The sequence below is a fragment of the Salvelinus alpinus genome, chromosome 38 (assembly GCF_045679555.1).
Source record: "Salvelinus alpinus chromosome 38, SLU_Salpinus.1, whole genome shotgun sequence".
Lineage (NCBI taxonomy): Eukaryota > Metazoa > Chordata > Actinopteri > Salmoniformes > Salmonidae > Salvelinus > Salvelinus alpinus.
In genome coordinates, this window is record NC_092123.1 from 6,806,129 (window position 1) to 6,823,245 (window position 17,117).

Consider the following 17,117-nt stretch of genomic DNA (forward strand, 5'->3'; position numbering starts at 1 on the left):
TGTCCAGTTTACTTAGCTCTGTTCTGTCCTCTTTTGTAAAGTAGAATGCAATTAGTACACTTTCATGATATATTTTGTATTAGATCATTACGCTCAGACGACTAACGCACGAAACGCACAGAAGTCTCAACTTACAAAACCTCCAGATCAGGGTGTTCAGCAACGAAGATACAAAATGACGCATTGGTGTCCTCAGGGGTGTGAAAGGAGTATGCCCTCCTCTGCCATCATCCATTCGGCTTCCTGTCAGCCCTGCAGTTCCCACAGATCACAGAGAGCACTCTCTGTTTCCCCCCTGAGTGTGTCGGCTGGCGCCACGCCAGGACGGGCCGAGCTGCCACTCTGAGCGACGAGGACAAGGGACGGCAGGCCCAGCCCAGTGAGACCAGAGACAATGGGCGCTGACACACCGACTGACTGACTCAGCCTGGCTGGCCTGGCCTCTGTCACACACGCTCTGTCTCCTCTCCTCCTGTCTCCTCTTTCAGCCTGCTAGACCAGGTTGAGGCTGCAGTCTGCAGGGGCAAGATAGGGACTACTGTATGAACCGTTTTATTCTATGATGTTGTACTCGTGAGATGGCACTTTGTCCTTCATACTGTATATTTGACCAACACCAAGTAGGACATCGTTTTAGTTCTTGTGTATGTACTGTGTTGGTAACCAACAGGCATTTTCAGTAGCATTTCTGTTGTTTAAACATACTTGAACACCATAACTTGAGGTGTGGACTGTGTTAGAGTATTGTGGCTGTCATATATCCATGATTCATGATGTTATCCTCAGCCAGTCGTTTTATAATGCTCAATAAATCAAATTAATTTCTAAAGCACTTTTATCCTCAACAGATGTCACAAAGTGCTACACAGAAACCCAGCCTAAAACCCCAAAAGGCAAGCAATGCAGATGTAGAAGCACGGTGGCTAGGAAAAACTCCCTAGAAAGGCAGGAACCTAGGAGGAAACCTAGAGAGGAACCATGCATAGATAGATGATGGCATCATGTTCACCTGTTGCCGACCTCTTGATGGACCCTGCCCCTCGTATGTGCTCTTTTGTTCCTGGTACTACAGACAGAGTCTGTTTCGAGTACTACAGAGAGTCTGTTTCTCCATGACACTCCAAAAGGCTGTTTATTCATTCGCATGCATTGGCAACACGTTGGACCACTTGTCTCATCCCGCTGCATACACGTGTTTCAGTGTGAGAACCAGAGACCACCGGACAATCCATGTCAGCGTTATTGTCCTGAACTGAGAGTCTGAGACACCACACTGGGCCCAGGGAAAAGGGAAAGTCACACTTAAGTGATCTCCATGCAGCTGAATGTGACGTCCAGATGAGTCCTTTTGTTTTGGTCCAGTCACATCTCAGTGGACTAAGACGCTCCAGTTCTTGTCCTGCCCCCATAAACACTTAGTAAAAGGCCTGCCTGCCCAGAGCTTCCAGTGAACTCCCTCCTCTCTATTCTGTCCCAGGCTTAGGCCTGTGTGCTGCTAATTCAATAAGTGTTTATTTGTCACATTCAGGAAAGCAATAAACGCCTCGTTGTTTCATTTTGTCTTCATTTATTCAATTGCCATTACCCCTGCATTCATTCAGAAAAGCCCTCTCTCTCTCTCTCTCTCTCTCTCTCTCTCTGATATCAATAAGCAGCTCTTCTGTTGGGCAGACACAGGACACAGAACTTGAACCGCGGGCCATTTGACAGAGACTTGTTTTAGGGATGGGAAATCCGCTGGCGTTATTAGCGCTATTGTGTGAAGCTAGCTGCATCGTGGGCTGTGGCGGCGGAGGGGCCAGGCCCTGAATGGTGCGAGGCGAGCCCACAGCGAGGGAACGACCCGGGGGAGAGAAAGGGGATTAAAGCCTGTAGAAAAAGACAGGTTTCTGGTCATTGTGCGCCGACGTGGGGGTACGGCTTCCACACAGCAGTGGGAGATCTTCAGGCTGGTCATTGTTGAGAGGAGAGTTGCACGTCCTGAGAGGCTTACAGCATCAGGAATCCTTTCGGCGGCAGAGCTAACCCTGTGACTTCACTCTACTGACACACTGCTGTGAGTATGAGTCTCCCCAAATCCAGTCAGACTCCACTGTGAGTGCTTAGTTTGGCTGTAGACTCCACTAGGCTACCTCGTTTTCTTACTTCAGGGTGTTGGGTAGGGCACTTCTTGGTGGTGCTCTGAGTGTAATGTAATATTGTAGTGTTTTGTAGAACTGCATAATTAATGCTGAGATCTGTGAAAGGTGAAACGTTGCCACAGGTCACCCCATGCACGTTTGTTATTGTTGTTTTTGAAAAGGAGGAGTAGAACGCTGTTCTGTGGTGTGTGCAGTGATGTCCGAGGGAGTAAGACAGTGTTTGTTGTTTGAAGTCCTTTCTTTGTTGTAATATCACAAACAACTGTGGCAGTTTCACTGCAACAAATTCCAACTTTTAATGGTTTTTTTTACCTTCACACCCGATAGTGTGTGATTGCGGCCCGCAATTCGGGGCGTTCCTGCATCCCATTGGTTCCTGCATGAACACCCCCCTTCGAGCACGACCTCATCACGCTTGTGTGGCGCTTTTGATTTTCTGGATTTCCCCTGATTGTCGATGCAATTAAAATGTGGGTCATAAAGGAAAATCAAGGTATTGTCAGAGTTTTTTGGTGGCAAAGAACACTGTCTACCCGTGTCCTAGCTAGCTAGCTACCGGTGACGCCACTGCCTCCCTCCTGCTGTTTACCGGAGTCCTAGCTATCAAACACTGTTCTATGAACGACGCCGAGGGCAGGACACTGGGCTTTGCTTCCGCCTGCCGAACACCTTCCCTCGCCGTCGTTAACAGAACTGCGGGAAAGCAGTGCCTGACAGTGCCTCTTCTTCTTCTGTGGGGTTTACCGGCAGGTGGCGTCCAATGTTATGGTGCGTTACCACCACCTACTGTACTGGAGTGCCTGCGCCTCCCGCCTGTGTACCAGAGTGATTAAAAATGGACCAATAGATGTATAAAGAGGGGTTCCTGCAGATACAGGAATGCCCACATGCAGGAACGCACGAAATTGCACCCTTCTCTTCACTCTAGGTATCACTGTTATTGCATATTTTGAGCTGTAGGGGGAGACATAACTCAATAAGTTTAGTGTAGTAGAAGTATTTTACACTGAGCGATTGAAAATAAAGTAGCAAACTAACAAAAAATGCCCATCACAATGGTGCTTATATAAGCACACTGTTTCATCATGTAGGCCTAACAGTAAACTATACATTGAAAAAGTATTTAATTGAAGCTTTTCAGACAGTGTCTTCCTATCTGGCAACACTTCTGGATAGTCTAATAGTTATGTGTTGTTGACCCTATTAAGGAGCAGTTATGGAGATTTGAGTTGGTTTTAGCTTTGGTAATGGTCTGAGTTACATTTACATTACATTTAAGTCATTTAGCAGACGCTCTTATCCAGAGCGACTTACAAATTGGTGCATTCACCTTATGATATCCAGTGGAACAACCACTTTACAATAGTGCATCTAACTCTTTTAAGGGGGGGGGGGGGGGGGTTAGAAGGATTACTTTATCCTATCCTAGGTATTCCTTAAAGAGGTGGGGTTTCAGGTGTCTCCGGAAGGTGGTGATTGACTCCGCTGACCTGGCGTCGTGAGGGAGTTTGTTCCACCATTGGGGTGCCAGAGCAGCGAACAGTTTTGACTGGGCTGAGCGGGAACTGTACTTCCTCAGAGGTAGGGAGGCGAGCAGGCCAGAGGTGGATGAACGCAGTGCCCTTGTTTGGGTGTAGGGCCTGATCAGAGCCTGAAGGTACGGAGGTGCCGTTCCCCTCACAGCTCCGTAGGCAAGCACCATGGTCTTGTAGCGGATGCGAGCTTCAACTGGAAGCCAGTGGAGAGAGCGGAGGAGCGGGGTGACGTGAGAGAACTTGGGAAAGTTGAACACCAGACGGGCTGCGGCGTTCTGGATGAGTTGTAGGGGTTTAATGGCACAGGCAGGGAGCCCAGCCAACAGCGAGTTGCAGTAATCCAGACGGGAGATGACAAGTGCCTGGATTAGGACCTGCGCCGCTTCCTGCGTGAGGCAGGGTCGTACTCTGCGAATGTTGTAGAGCATGAACCTACAGGAACGGGTCACCGCCTTGATGTTAGTTGAGAACGACAGGGTGTTGTCCAGGATCACGCCAAGGTTCTTAGCACTCTGGGAGGAGGACACAATGGAGTTGTCAACCGTGATGGCGAGATCATGGAACGGGCAGTCCTTCCCCGGGAGGAAGAGCAGCTCCGTCTTGCCGAGGTTCAGCTTGAGGTGGTGATCCGTCATCCACACTGATATGTCTGCCAGACATGCAGAGATGCGATTCACCACCTGGTTATCAGAGGGGGGAAAGGAGAAGATTAATTGTGTGTCGTCTGCATAGCAATGATAGGAGAGACCATGTGAGGATATGACAGAGCCAAGTGACTTGGTGTATAGCGAGAATAGGAGAGGGCCTAGAACAGAGCCCTGGGGGACACCAGTGGTGAGAGCACGTGGTGCGGAGACAGATTCTCGCCACGCCACCTGGTAGGAGCGACCTGTCAGGTAGGACGCAATCCAAGCGTGGGCCGCGCCGGAGATGCCCAGCTCGGAGAGGGTGGAGAGGAGGATCTGATGGTTCACAGTATCAAAGGCAGCCGATAGGTCTAGAAGGATGAGAGCAGAGGAGAGAGAGTTAGCTTTAGCAGTGCGGAGCGCCTCCGTGACACAGAGGCGCTCCGCACTGCTAAAGCTAACTCTCTCTCCTCTGCTCTCATCCTTCTAGACCTATCGGCTGCCTTTGATACTTAACTTAGCCTTTGAGTTCAACAGCAAGCCATCATAGCATGACCACCAATGATGCTATCACAAGGTAAGTCCATAGGGCGGCGCACAATTGGCCCAGCGTCTTCCCGGCTTAGGGGAGGGTTTGGACAGGGTAGGCCGTCATTGTAAAATAAGAATTTGTTCTTAACTGACTTGCCTAGTTAAATAAAGGTTTAATTTTATTTTATTTAAGTCTGAAACTTTAACTGCAAGGACTTACAAAGATAACCTTTTGTTGACTACTGGATTGAAATATAGAGAGGCTTATTGTACATCAAAACAAGATATTATGTGGTTATAACGGGCCATATACACGGAGTATACCAAACATTAGGAACCCCCCGCCCCCTTTTGCCCTCAGAACAGCCTCAATTCATCGGGGCATGGACTCTCTAAGGTGTCGAAAGTGTTACACAGAGATGATGGCCCATGTTGACTCCAATGCTTCCCACAGTTGTGTCAAATTGGCTGGATGTCCTTTGGGTGGTGGACCGTTCTTGACACACGGGAAACTGTGGAGCGTGAATATCCCGGCAGTGCCTGGCACCTACTACCATACCCCATTCAAAGGCACTTTTTTGTATTGCCTATTTACCCTCTGAATGGCACGCATACACAATCCATGTATTAATTGTCTCAAGACTTAAAAATCGTTCTTTAACATGTCTCCTCCCCTTCATCTACACTGACTGAAGTGGATTTAACAAGTGATCTCAATAAGGGATCATAGTTTTCACCTGGATTCACCTGGTCAGTCTGTCATGGAATCTTTTGTATACTCTGTGTAGAAGAAGCTGTTTGGAGCCAACTTTATTGACACTAGAGAGCAGTAACGAGCCATAGGACTCTGGCAACCAGAAGAGATTGAACTTGACTTATTCTGTGTGGTGATAGAACCTGATTATTTATGAGATTTCTAGATACACAACATGATCAACATGTTCATGAGACATTTTTCAAATCCATTTACAGGAGCATTATGAAATGTTATCGAAGTAGAATGAGAAAGTATTCAGAGCTCTAGATTTTCCCCACATTTTGTTACATTACAGCCTTCTTAAAAATAATAATCCTCTACACACAATAGCCCATAATGACAAAGTTAAAACAGGTTTTTTGACATTTTTGCAAATGTATAACAAAAAGAAAACGGAAATACCTTATTTACATAAGTATTCAGACCCTTAGCTATGAGACTCGAAATTGAGCTCAGGTGCTTCCTGTTTCCATTGATCATCCTTGAGATGTTTCTACAACTTGATTGGAGTCCACCTGTGGTATCTTCAATTGATTGGACATGATTTGGAAAGGCACACAACTGTCTATATAAGGTCCCACAATTGACATTGCATGTCAGAGCAAAAACCAAGCCATGAGGTCAAAGGAATTGTCCATAGAGCTCTGAGACAGGATTGTGTCGAGGCACAGATCTGGGGAAGGGAATTCTGCAGCATTGAAGGTCCCCAAGAACACAGTGGCCTTCATCAATCTTATATGGAAGAATTTTGGAACCACCAAGACTTCCTAGAGCTGGCTGCCCGGCCAAACTGAGCAATCAGGGGAGAAGGGCCTTGGTCAGGGAGGTGACCAAGAACCCAATGGTCATTCAGTCAGAGCTCCAGAGTTTCTCTGTGAAGATGGGAGAACCTTCCAGAAGGACAACCATCTCTGCAGCACTCCACCAATCAGGCCTTTATGGTTGAGTGGCCAGACGGAAGCCACTCCTCAGTAAATGGCACCTGACAGGCCGCTTGGAGTTTGCCAAAAGGCGCCTAAAGGACTCTCAGACCATGAGAAACAAGATTCTCTGGTCTGATGAAACCAAGGTTGAACTCTTTGGCCTTAATGCCAAGTGTCACATCTGGAGGAAACCTGGCACCATTCCTACGGTGAAGGATTTGGTGGCAGCATCATTCTGTGTGGATGTTTTTCAGCGGCAGGGACTGGGAGACTAGTCAGGATCAAGTGAAAGATGAACGGAGCAAAGTACGGAGAGATCCTTGATGAAAACCTGCTCCAGAACGCTCTGGACCTCAGACTGATGCAAAGGTTCACCTTCCAACAGGACACAGTCAAGACAACGCAGGAGTGGCTTCGGGACAAATCTCTGAATGTCCTTGTGTGGCCCAGCCAAAGCCCGGACTTGAACCCGATCAAACATCTCTGGAGAGACCTGAAAATAGCTGTGCAGCAACACTCCCCATCCAACCTGACAGAGCTTGAGAGCATCTGCCGAGAAAAATTTGAAAAACTCCCCAAATACAGGTGTGCCAAGCTTATAGTGTCATACCCAAGAAGACTCCAGGGTGTAATCGCTTCCAAAGGTGCTTCAACAAAGTACTGAGTAAAGGGTCTGTATACTGATGTAAATGTGATATTTCCGTTTTTTTTTTGTTAATTTCCTGCTTTGTCATTATGGGGTATTGTGTGCAGATTGATGGTGAAAAAAAACAGTTTAATCCATTTTAGAATAAGGCTGTAATGTTACAAAATGTGGAAAAAGTCAAGGGGTATGAATACTTTCCGAATGCACCGTATGTGGGGTGTGTTGAAACATGTTTTACATTCAGAATCACTACGTCAAGGGAAATATATTATTCTTTCTAACAAAGACATTACATATATTTCAGGATGTTGTGTGTCCCTGGAAAGAGTCAGAATTCATAGAAACATAACAGTTTTGAAAACATAGTTTGTCCTAAAAAAGTGGTCTCTTTGTTTATCTTACCCCGGTATGGGGTAAGTGGGCGACGGTGTCCTGTTTCAGTGGGTGATGGTGCTGGTAGGTCAAAGTTTAATTCATGGAATGGGGGGTGGTATATTGTATATCTTAAACGTATGCCTTTAAGACATAGACATTCAGATCTACACTGAGTATACAAAACATTAAGAACACCTGTTATTTCCATGTCATAGACTGACCAGGTGAATCCAGATAAAAGCTATGATCCTTTATTGATGTCACTTGTTAAATCCACTTCAATCAGTGTCGATGAAGGTGAAGAGACAGGTTAAAGAAGGATTTTTAAGCCTTGAGACAATTGAGACATGGATTGTGTATGTGTACCTTTCAGAGAGTGAATGGGCAAGACTTAATTGCCTTTGAACGGGGTATGGTAGTAGGTGCCAGGCGCAGCGGTTTGAGTGTGTCAAGAATTGCAACGCTGCTGGGTTTTTCACGCGAAACCGTTTTCCGTGTGTATCAAGGATGGACCACCACCCAAAGGACATCCAGACAACTTGACACAACTGTGGGAAGCATTGGAGTCAACATGGGCCAGTACCCCTGTGGAACGCTTTCGACACCTCTTCGACGAATCGAGGCTGTTCTGAGTGCAAAAGGGAGGGTGGGGAATTGGGGTGCAACTCAATGTTATGAAGGTGTTTCTAACATTTGGTATACCCAGTGTTGATCTCTCTGTTCGATATCACTTACTCTTCCATTTCTTGACCAGTTGTCTTGGACAGGGATGTTGTTTCAATTCGTAGGCAAGTACTCTACATTTGAGGCTACTAAGCTCATAGAATTGGTCTGCGAGATTCTTGATATGTTTAGCAAGCTCAGACTCCATGTCATCAGATATGAACTTGTGTGTCTCTGCTACTCTATAATAGCCTCTCTTTCACACCAATACATGTTAGTTTTCTTTAATATCAATGGAACTTTTCAGTGTCCTTCAGACTATTTTCTCATACCTTGCTGCTGCTCAAATGGACTTCTTCCCTTCTCTCACTGACCTGGCTGTTCTCTTAAGAAGCTCAAGGCGGGGGGGGGGGGGGGGGGGTACATTTGTATACACAGGACATGATGATGTCTGCTCTGCAACAGTAAAAAATACCCTATTTTTAGTTCATATGCATGACACATTGCAAAAATAGTATACATATTATGCATAAAACGGACTAAATGTAATCGTCATTTGTATGGGTTATGGTGGCCATTGGCTCAACTTACCCCAAGGCAAACATTTTGACAACACAGCTAAAAGGATGCACTTTCATGCTAGGTTTAGGACTTCATATTGTTGCTTATAGAGACCCCAACTGATGTATAAAACCATGTTAAAACAATCTACTTTGGTTTAGATAAAAACCCATTGGCGCAGACGTCAATTCAACATCTATTCTACATTGGTTCAACGTAATTTCATTGAAATAACATGGAAACAACGTTGATTCAACCAGTGTGTGCCCAGTGGGAAGCATCACGAAACCCATAACACATTCAATTAATTTGCCTTTGGGAAAATCCGTTTTTTGGACCTATCATGCTTACCCATTTTTCTATGTGGTTTCTTCCTTCACAGATTCCATGAAATGATGACCTCTTCCTAAATATTTGGTCATATTATTAATGTTGTATATGGCTTCCTAGAAACAAGGGGTGGCTCAATTAACCCTTTGGCTTGACGTACCCTACTCTCCCCTGAAGCACTCTTGTGCAAGGGCGTTGCTTAAACTCCATGCAAACATTTTCATAATTGATTGATCTATCTTTTTAGTGTGTACATGCGTGCATGCATTCGAGTGTGTGTACGTGCCTATTTGTGTGAGAGAGGAAAAACAAAACAGGTGTAACTATTGAGAGACTTGATAGTTAATCCCTCGAGGTCACCCTGGTTGAAATCCAACAACATTACCGTTCGGAGAATGGCATTTTCTCTTTCAGTCCTGAAAGAAACCCTACATTTTATCCTTGTTATTAATGGGCATGAATGCACAATGTCCTGTGTCTCAACAGTTTCCCAAGGTACCTGTGTACCAAGGGGAACCCCCCTGACATAAATAGGATCATTGCACACCTCTGGAGTGATGTTTTCAGGACCCCTATGACTAAACAAATTGCTATGTGACCCCAGCGCCCCCATATTTACTTGTGACAGGTGTATTAATTACAGCCGGGTTCCCTCCCCACCCTCCTCATTACACCCTGCTCTCTGGGCCTCTTTGTGAAGGGTTTTCCAACATGAGAGTGTCTAACCTTTGACCTTTAACTCTCGTATGGGTCCCCTCCCCTGGCCCCTGGCCTTGGTGGTCAGGGCCCCCAACCAGCCTTGTCTAAAGACGCCTGATTTATTTCTCAACACTCTAAGACTAAATTACTCCCTCTCTTCCCTGACCTCCCCCATTGTGCCGGATGAAGAGGCGAGAGGAGGAAAGGAGAGGAGAAGAGGAGGACAGCTTTCCTTCACTCCAGGCCAAATACAAGGGAGGGAGGCTGGAATTGGCAGCAGAGGACATGCATGAAGCAACCACGGCACTGACCAAGGAAGTATTTGAAAATGAAAAGATGTTTCCCATCTGTCATCTCACAGTTTCTCAGAGGAAGAGAGGGTGAGAGAGAGAGGAGGGAGACAGAGAGAGAGAGAGAGTGAGAGGGGAGGGAGAGAGAGAGAGCATGTTTTTAATTATCACTGGTAAATACTTGTTGAAGAAGATAAGGAAATATATTAGGAACAACCAAGATAATCACCTGATAGTAAGAACAGAAAGCCACTTGATAACATGTAACAGTACATTCATTCATGTTACATTTTGTATGACAAAATCAATCTTGGTGTGAACCAGTGGACTGTGGTTGGGGTGATGAGTGACTCCCACCCCACAGGCTAATAACCCCCCTGTGTTTCAGTGTACGTGAGGGGAAGCATTGCCCTGAGGGCAGGAAGTGGGGGTTGATGGGCTCCTCCCATGCCCCACCCTCTGTACCCCCACTCCCCCATGTACCCCCACTCCCCTGTCTATGGTATCATCAGCACAGTGGATTGAGAGCCAGTGGAGCCCTGACCTCCCTCCTTGTCACACACACACACACGCACACACACTCCCTTACACACATACACACACACTCCCATCCCACTGTGCTGCTCATCTCTGTCTGTCACAATGGAATGGCAGTGTGGCCTGGCTGTCACAACCTATTATCACTGAGGCGCCCAGGGCACTTTCTTTCTTTCTCTCTCTCTCTCTTTCTTCTTTCTTCTCTTTTCTCTCTGCCTCCCTCTCTCATGCTCTGCCTCCCTCTCTCATGCTCTGCTTCTCTCTCTCTCTCTTTCTCCCTTCTTCTCTTTTCTCTCTGCCTCCCTCTCTCATGCTCTGCTTCTCTCTCTCTCTCTTTCTCCCTTCTTCTCTTTTCTCTCTGCCTCCCTCTCTCATGCTCTGCTTCTCTCTCTCTCTCTTTCTCCCTTCTTCTCTTTTCTCTCTGCCTCCCTCTCTCATGCTCTGCCTCCCTCTCTCATGTTCTGCTTCTCTCTCTCTCTTTCTTGCTCTCTCTCTTTCTATCTCTCTGTATCTCTCTCTGTATCTCTATCTGTATCTCTCTCTGTATCTCTCTCTCTCTCTCTCACACTCTCACACACACACACACACACCCATACTGGACAATGGAGGCCTGCTATCCTCTCAGATGCTGATATTTCAATCAGCCTTTGTTTACTTGGCATCATTCGTGGCCTTGGGAGATCAATTGCAGCGGTGCTCTTTGTTAGCTCTGTGAACAGGCTGGAGGAGGAACGTGAGAAGGGAAAGGTGAGAGCGGAGGGACGTCCCGTAATATGGCTCCTCCCCCCACAGCCAGGCCCAGCACCACGGAGGAGACCTCAGAGACCAGAGGGACCAGAGGGAAGATAAAACCGCAGCACTAATCACTGGTCTTCTCCCTCACCTCTGTCTAACCTCTGGTCGGCTCTGATTTGCACGCCTCACTTTTCTCACCCTGCAGTTTGAGCCTGACACCCCGGAGAAAGAGACAGCATCGCTGATTGAAAATATGGGAGGATGATGATGGCACTAACGATGATGATGATTAGGAATTTGAGGAGAGTGATGATGTCACAGTTGATGATGATAAAGATGATATTGACATTCACTTTTGCATGTACCAGAAAAAGGTTGCAATCGGAGTCTGACCCGTCCTAGCCAGCCAGTGTTTGTCTTATTTAGTGTTTGTGGTCCAAATGGCTCCATATTACCTATGTAGTGCACTACATCGGGAATAGTGTGTCATTTGGAACGCAGACAGTGGAATTAGGTGTGATACAGGCTGAACTTCATGTGATGGCCTCGTACTGCATTCCAGACTGCTGGAGCGTCTCTGAAACTACATCTAATAAAGTGGACTGCAGACCAACATCTTAATCCTCCACCGGGATGTCTGTAAAAGCAACAACACAGACAGGAAAATGAGTCTCTTTCTGTGCAGTGGTGGCCGGCGGCCCCAGACATACTTGTCCTTCCCGTGATTCTCCACAGACTCGCTAGATCAAGGCATTTCCTTTCAACATTATTTACATCTCACCCAACTTTCATTCAACTTTGATATTGCAACGCCACTGTTGCTCTTTGGTGTAGTATGCATTAAAGTAGACCCGCAAGGTTACTCTGTCTGTCTGGAGCTCTGTACGACCACACGTCTGGAATTGTTCTGTAAGGAAATTAAGCGACAGTGGTATTTGAAGTTGACAAAGGATGCATACCGTCACCGCGAGCCGCGAGGCTCTGACATTCCTGCTTTCTATCTCTTGTTTTGGGATAATAACTGGTGCATTTCTGGTGCAGACAGACAAAGGGGTTACAAAGAGAAAACAAATGCCAGCAATGGACTTTGTGCTGAGACGAGAGAGAGAAAGAGAGAGAGGAGAGAGAGAGAGCTTTTTCTCTATTTGCTCGGAGGAATCTGCAGCCTGGCCTCTCAACCTCTAGGGGTGGAGGTGGTGGAGGTGGAGGGGACTGGGGACAGAGGGGTGGAAGTGGTGGAGGTGGAGGGGACTGGGGACAGAGGGGTGGAGGGAGTGGAGGGAAAGGTCAACAGGGTCCCTTTTGTTTTTTTCTCTTCTTCTCTTCCCACACGGCACGTTAGTGGTGATGAATCAGACTCACACGGCCCTCCTCTGGCTCTCCTCTGGAACCTCTTTGAAGTTCATGGCAGGCGGCGGGCGAGCTCTTTCTCAGACGGATGCCCTTGATGACAAGAGGCACCCCCGTGTTTATAACACTACTCTGACAAGTCATAAAAGTCTGGCCCGGGCCAGGCAGCCAGTGTGGGTCGAATCAACAGGCTCAGGCTGCCCACCCCTCCTCCGTTTTCAAGATGCCAATGAGAAGTTTTGGTTCCACATCAACAGTTTTGGACAATGTTGTCTGATATCAGATGAGGGAGCGGCTGGGGGAATATGTGAGATTGTCGGACTGGGTTACTTTAGGAATGAGAAGCAAAGCTACAGTATATAGCACAGATTGATCAGCAAATGATTCACAAGGGGTCAACATTCAAAGGCCAAAGGTGATGTCTGCAAAGTCTCCGTTGAAGACTTTGTATTTAGTCAATGCCAAGCGTTGTCTGCAGTACACAAACTATAGAAACTGAGTGTACAAAACATTAAGAACACCTGCTCTTTCCATGACATAGACTGACCAGGTGAAAGCTATGATCCCTTATTGATGTCACTTGTTAAATCCACTTCAATCAGTGTAGATGAAGGGGAGGAAACAGGTTAAAGAAGCATTTTTAAGCCTTGAGACAATTGAGACATGGATTGTGTATGTGTGCTATTCAGAGAGTGAATGGGAAAGACAAAATATTTAAGTGCCTTTGAACTGGGTATGGTAGTAGGTGTCAGGCGCACCGATTTGAGTGTGTCAAGAACTGCAACACTGCTGGGTTTTTCACGTTCAACAGTTTCCTGTGTGTATCAAGAGTGGTCCACCACCCAAAGGACATCCAGCCAACTTGACACAACTGTGGGAAGCATTGGAGTCAACATGGGTCAGCATCCCTGTGGAACACTTTCGACACCTTGCAGAGTCCATACCCCGATAAATTGAGGCTGTTCTCGGGGCAAAGGGGGGTGCAACTCAATATTAGTAAGGGTCTGAATACTTATGTAAATGTAATATTTCAATTTTTTTTAATACATTTATGGAAACTTTTCTTTTGTTGCTTTGTCATTATGGGTTATTGTGTGTAGATTGATGAGGGGGGGGACAATTTAATCCAGTTTAAAATCCAGTAAGGGGTATGAATATGTTTGGAATACACTGTATATATACACTACCGGTCAACATTTTTAGAATACTTACTCATTAATTGTTTTTTCTTTATTTTTACTATTTTCTACATTGTAGAATAATACTGAAGACATCAAAACTATGAAATAACACATATAGAATCATGTAGTAACCAAAAAAGTGTTCAACAAATCAAAATATATTTTATATTTGAGATTCTTCAAATAGCCACCCTTTGCCTTGATGACAGCTTTGCACACTCGTGGCATTCTCTCAACCAGCTGCATGAGGTTGTCACCAGGAATGCATTTAATTAACAGGTTAGCCTTCTTAAAAGTAAATTTGTGGAATTTCTTTCCTTCTTAATGCATTTGAGCCAATCAGTTGTGTTGTGACAAGGTAGGGGGGGCTATACAAAAGATAGCCCTATTTGGTAAAAGACCAGCTCAAATAAGAACAGCTCAAATAAGTAAAGACAAACGACAGTCCATCTTTACTTTTAGACATGAAGATCAGTCAATACGGAACATTTCAAATCAAATCAAATCGATTTTTATTTGTCACATACACATCGTTAGCAGATGTTAATGCGAGTGTAGCGAAATGCTTGTGCTTCTATTTCCAACCATGCAGTAATATCTAACAAGTAATCTAACCTAACAATTTCACAACAACTACCTTATACACACAAATGTAAAGGAACGAATAAGAATATGTACATAAAAATATATGAATGAGTGATGGCCGAACGGCATAGGCAAGATGCAGTAGATGGTATAGAGTACAGTATATACATATGAGATGAGTAATGTAGGGTATGTAAACATTATATAAAGTGGCATTGTTTAAAGTGGCTAGTGATACATTTATTACATCAATTTTTCCATTATTAAAGTGGCTAGAGTTGAGTCAGTATGTTGGCAGCAGCCACTCAATGTTAGTGATGGCTGTTTAACAGTCTGATGCCCTTGAGATAAAAGCTGTTTTTCAGTCTCTCTGTCCCAGCTTTGATGCACCTGTACTGACCTCGCCACTGCCTGATGATAGAAATGTTTGTTTTTTTGAGTTTTTTGGTTTCAACCGTGTGGGTGAACGGACGATCTCCGCATGTGTATTTCCCACAGTAAAGTCTGAAGGAGGAGGTGTTATGGTGTGGGGAGGGGGGCTTTGCTGGTGACACTGTCTGTGATTTATTTAGAATTCAAGGTACACTTAACCAGCATGGCTACAACAGAATTCTGCAGTGATACGCCATCCCATCTGGTTTGGGCTTAGTGTGACTATCATTTGTTTTTCAACAGGACAATGACCCGACACACGTCCAGGCTGTGTAAGGGCTATTTTACCAAGAAGGAGAGTGATGGAGTGGTGCATCAGATGACCTGGCCTCCACAATCACCCGACCTCAACCAAATTGAGATGGTTTGGGATGAGTTGGACCGCAGAGTGAAGGAAAAGTAGCCAACAAGTGCTAAACATATGTGGGAACTCCTTCAAGACTGTTGGAAAAGCATTCCAGGTGAAGCTGGTTGAGAGAATGCCAAGAGTGTGCAAAGTTGTCATCAAGGCAAAGGCTGGCTACTTTGAAGAATCTCAAATATAAAATATATTTTGATTTGTTTAACCCTTGTTTGGTTACTATTTGATTCCATATGTGTTATTTCATGGTTTTGATGTCTCCACTATTATTCTACAATGTAGAAAATAGTGCAAATAAAGAAAAACCCTTGAATGAGTAGGTGTGCCCAAACCTTTAACCGGTAGTGTATGTAAGTGTAATACTTCATTTAAAAAAATTTGTAATACGTTTGCAACAATTTCTAAAAACCTGTTTTTGCTTTGTCATTATGAGGTATTGTGTGTAGATCGATGAGACAAAAATCTATTTAATCAATTTTAGAGTAAGGTTGTAACGTAACAAAATGTGGAAAAAGTAAAGCGGCCTGAACACTTTCCGAATGCCCTGTATACACAGAGTATACAAAACAGTTAAGACACCTTCCTAATATTGAGTTGCACCCCCTTTTGTTTGTCTCTTAGTTGTATCCCCTACAGCTTTCACCTGGATTCACCTGGTCAGTCTATGTCGTAGAAATGTTTGTGTTCTTTGCATGTTGTGTAGAATTGTCTTTGAAGAGCAAGAACACGTGGACAATAGGCCAACACTGAGCGTTTGTGCTTCAGTGCTTGCCTCTAAAGTTCAGTGAACTTCCTTTTAAAGGGAGTCTGTTGGGAAAGCAGTACAACAGAAAGCAAAGAAAGCACAGCATACTTTTCCAGACACAAGGGAAACACTTTGTTCCCCCCGAGGCTGTGGAATAGCTGCCTTGACTAGCCTCACAGCAGAGTCAATGTACGTGTTTGAGATCGACTACCGCAATCAGAATCGCTCATCTACAAATCCCCTTGTATCCCAAATAACTATGTATAAGCGATTCTTGTGATCGAGATTGGCTGTTCTGTGCCTCGTCTTGCTAAAACAGATCCCCTCTAACACGTAGATTGTGATAAAGCCTCTTTCTGCTCCCAACACACAACCACCACCAGCCCATTGCCCACGGGTCAGCCTTTGTCTTGGTGCCTGGACCAAGTCCATCTCTCAACTCTCAAGTCCATGTCCAAGGGCCATGTCCAAGGCTTGGAGGGTGTGAGGCATGGGGGTAGCGATGGATGATAGGAGTGGGAACCAAACAGGACACGGCGCACAGCGAGTAACCTGAGAGAAGTGACCTGGGCGTCGGGCCATATCGGCAGGGAGATCAGGCCTGGAAGTAAAGCCTTCTCCAAAGCAGCTCTGGGGTTTATCAGTCCATCTCTGGCCCCTCTCCAGCCCACTCTGCTTGACCCCTGGCAGACCCTGACCCTCTCATGTGCCGCTGTTTGTGTGTTTGCTGAGCACCTCAAGGACCGTGGCCTTTGGTTTGGGTTCTCTGTGTGTTGAGAGGGGGTTTGATGTTGTCCAGGGCCTTTGCAAGACATAATGCTGTCGCTGATGTATTTAGGAGTAGGCGCTGTTCTGTGAGACAACACATTGTAGGTTTCAGATTCTATCAGCTCTAGATACTGAGCCTTCCTCTGACCTGTCCTTGACACCAGATACTCCACTGTTTGGATACCATTACATTTTTATGGCTCTTTTTCGGGAAATGGAAACCTTTCTTCCTCCAACTCTTTTTTCCCTCTCTACCGAACAGCAGGCGCCTCATAGAAACCTCCCCAATACTACTGGACCGATTTCTGAAGAAGCGTTCTGTCAGAACCTCCCAAGGAGATGTCAA

At 45.6% G+C, this 17,117-nt stretch overlaps 1 long non-coding RNA gene across 1 annotated transcript; it reads left to right on the forward strand.

Moving 5' to 3' along the window:
• The first annotated feature begins 1,741 nt into the window (after positions 1-1,741).
• On the forward strand, positions 1,742-15,575 carry LOC139566426 (uncharacterized). The gene is made up of 2 exons (XR_011673101.1): positions 1,742-2,056; positions 15,141-15,575. It is a non-coding gene; the product is annotated as an uncharacterized lncRNA (long non-coding RNA).
• Positions 15,576-17,117: the final 1,542 nt, after the last annotated feature.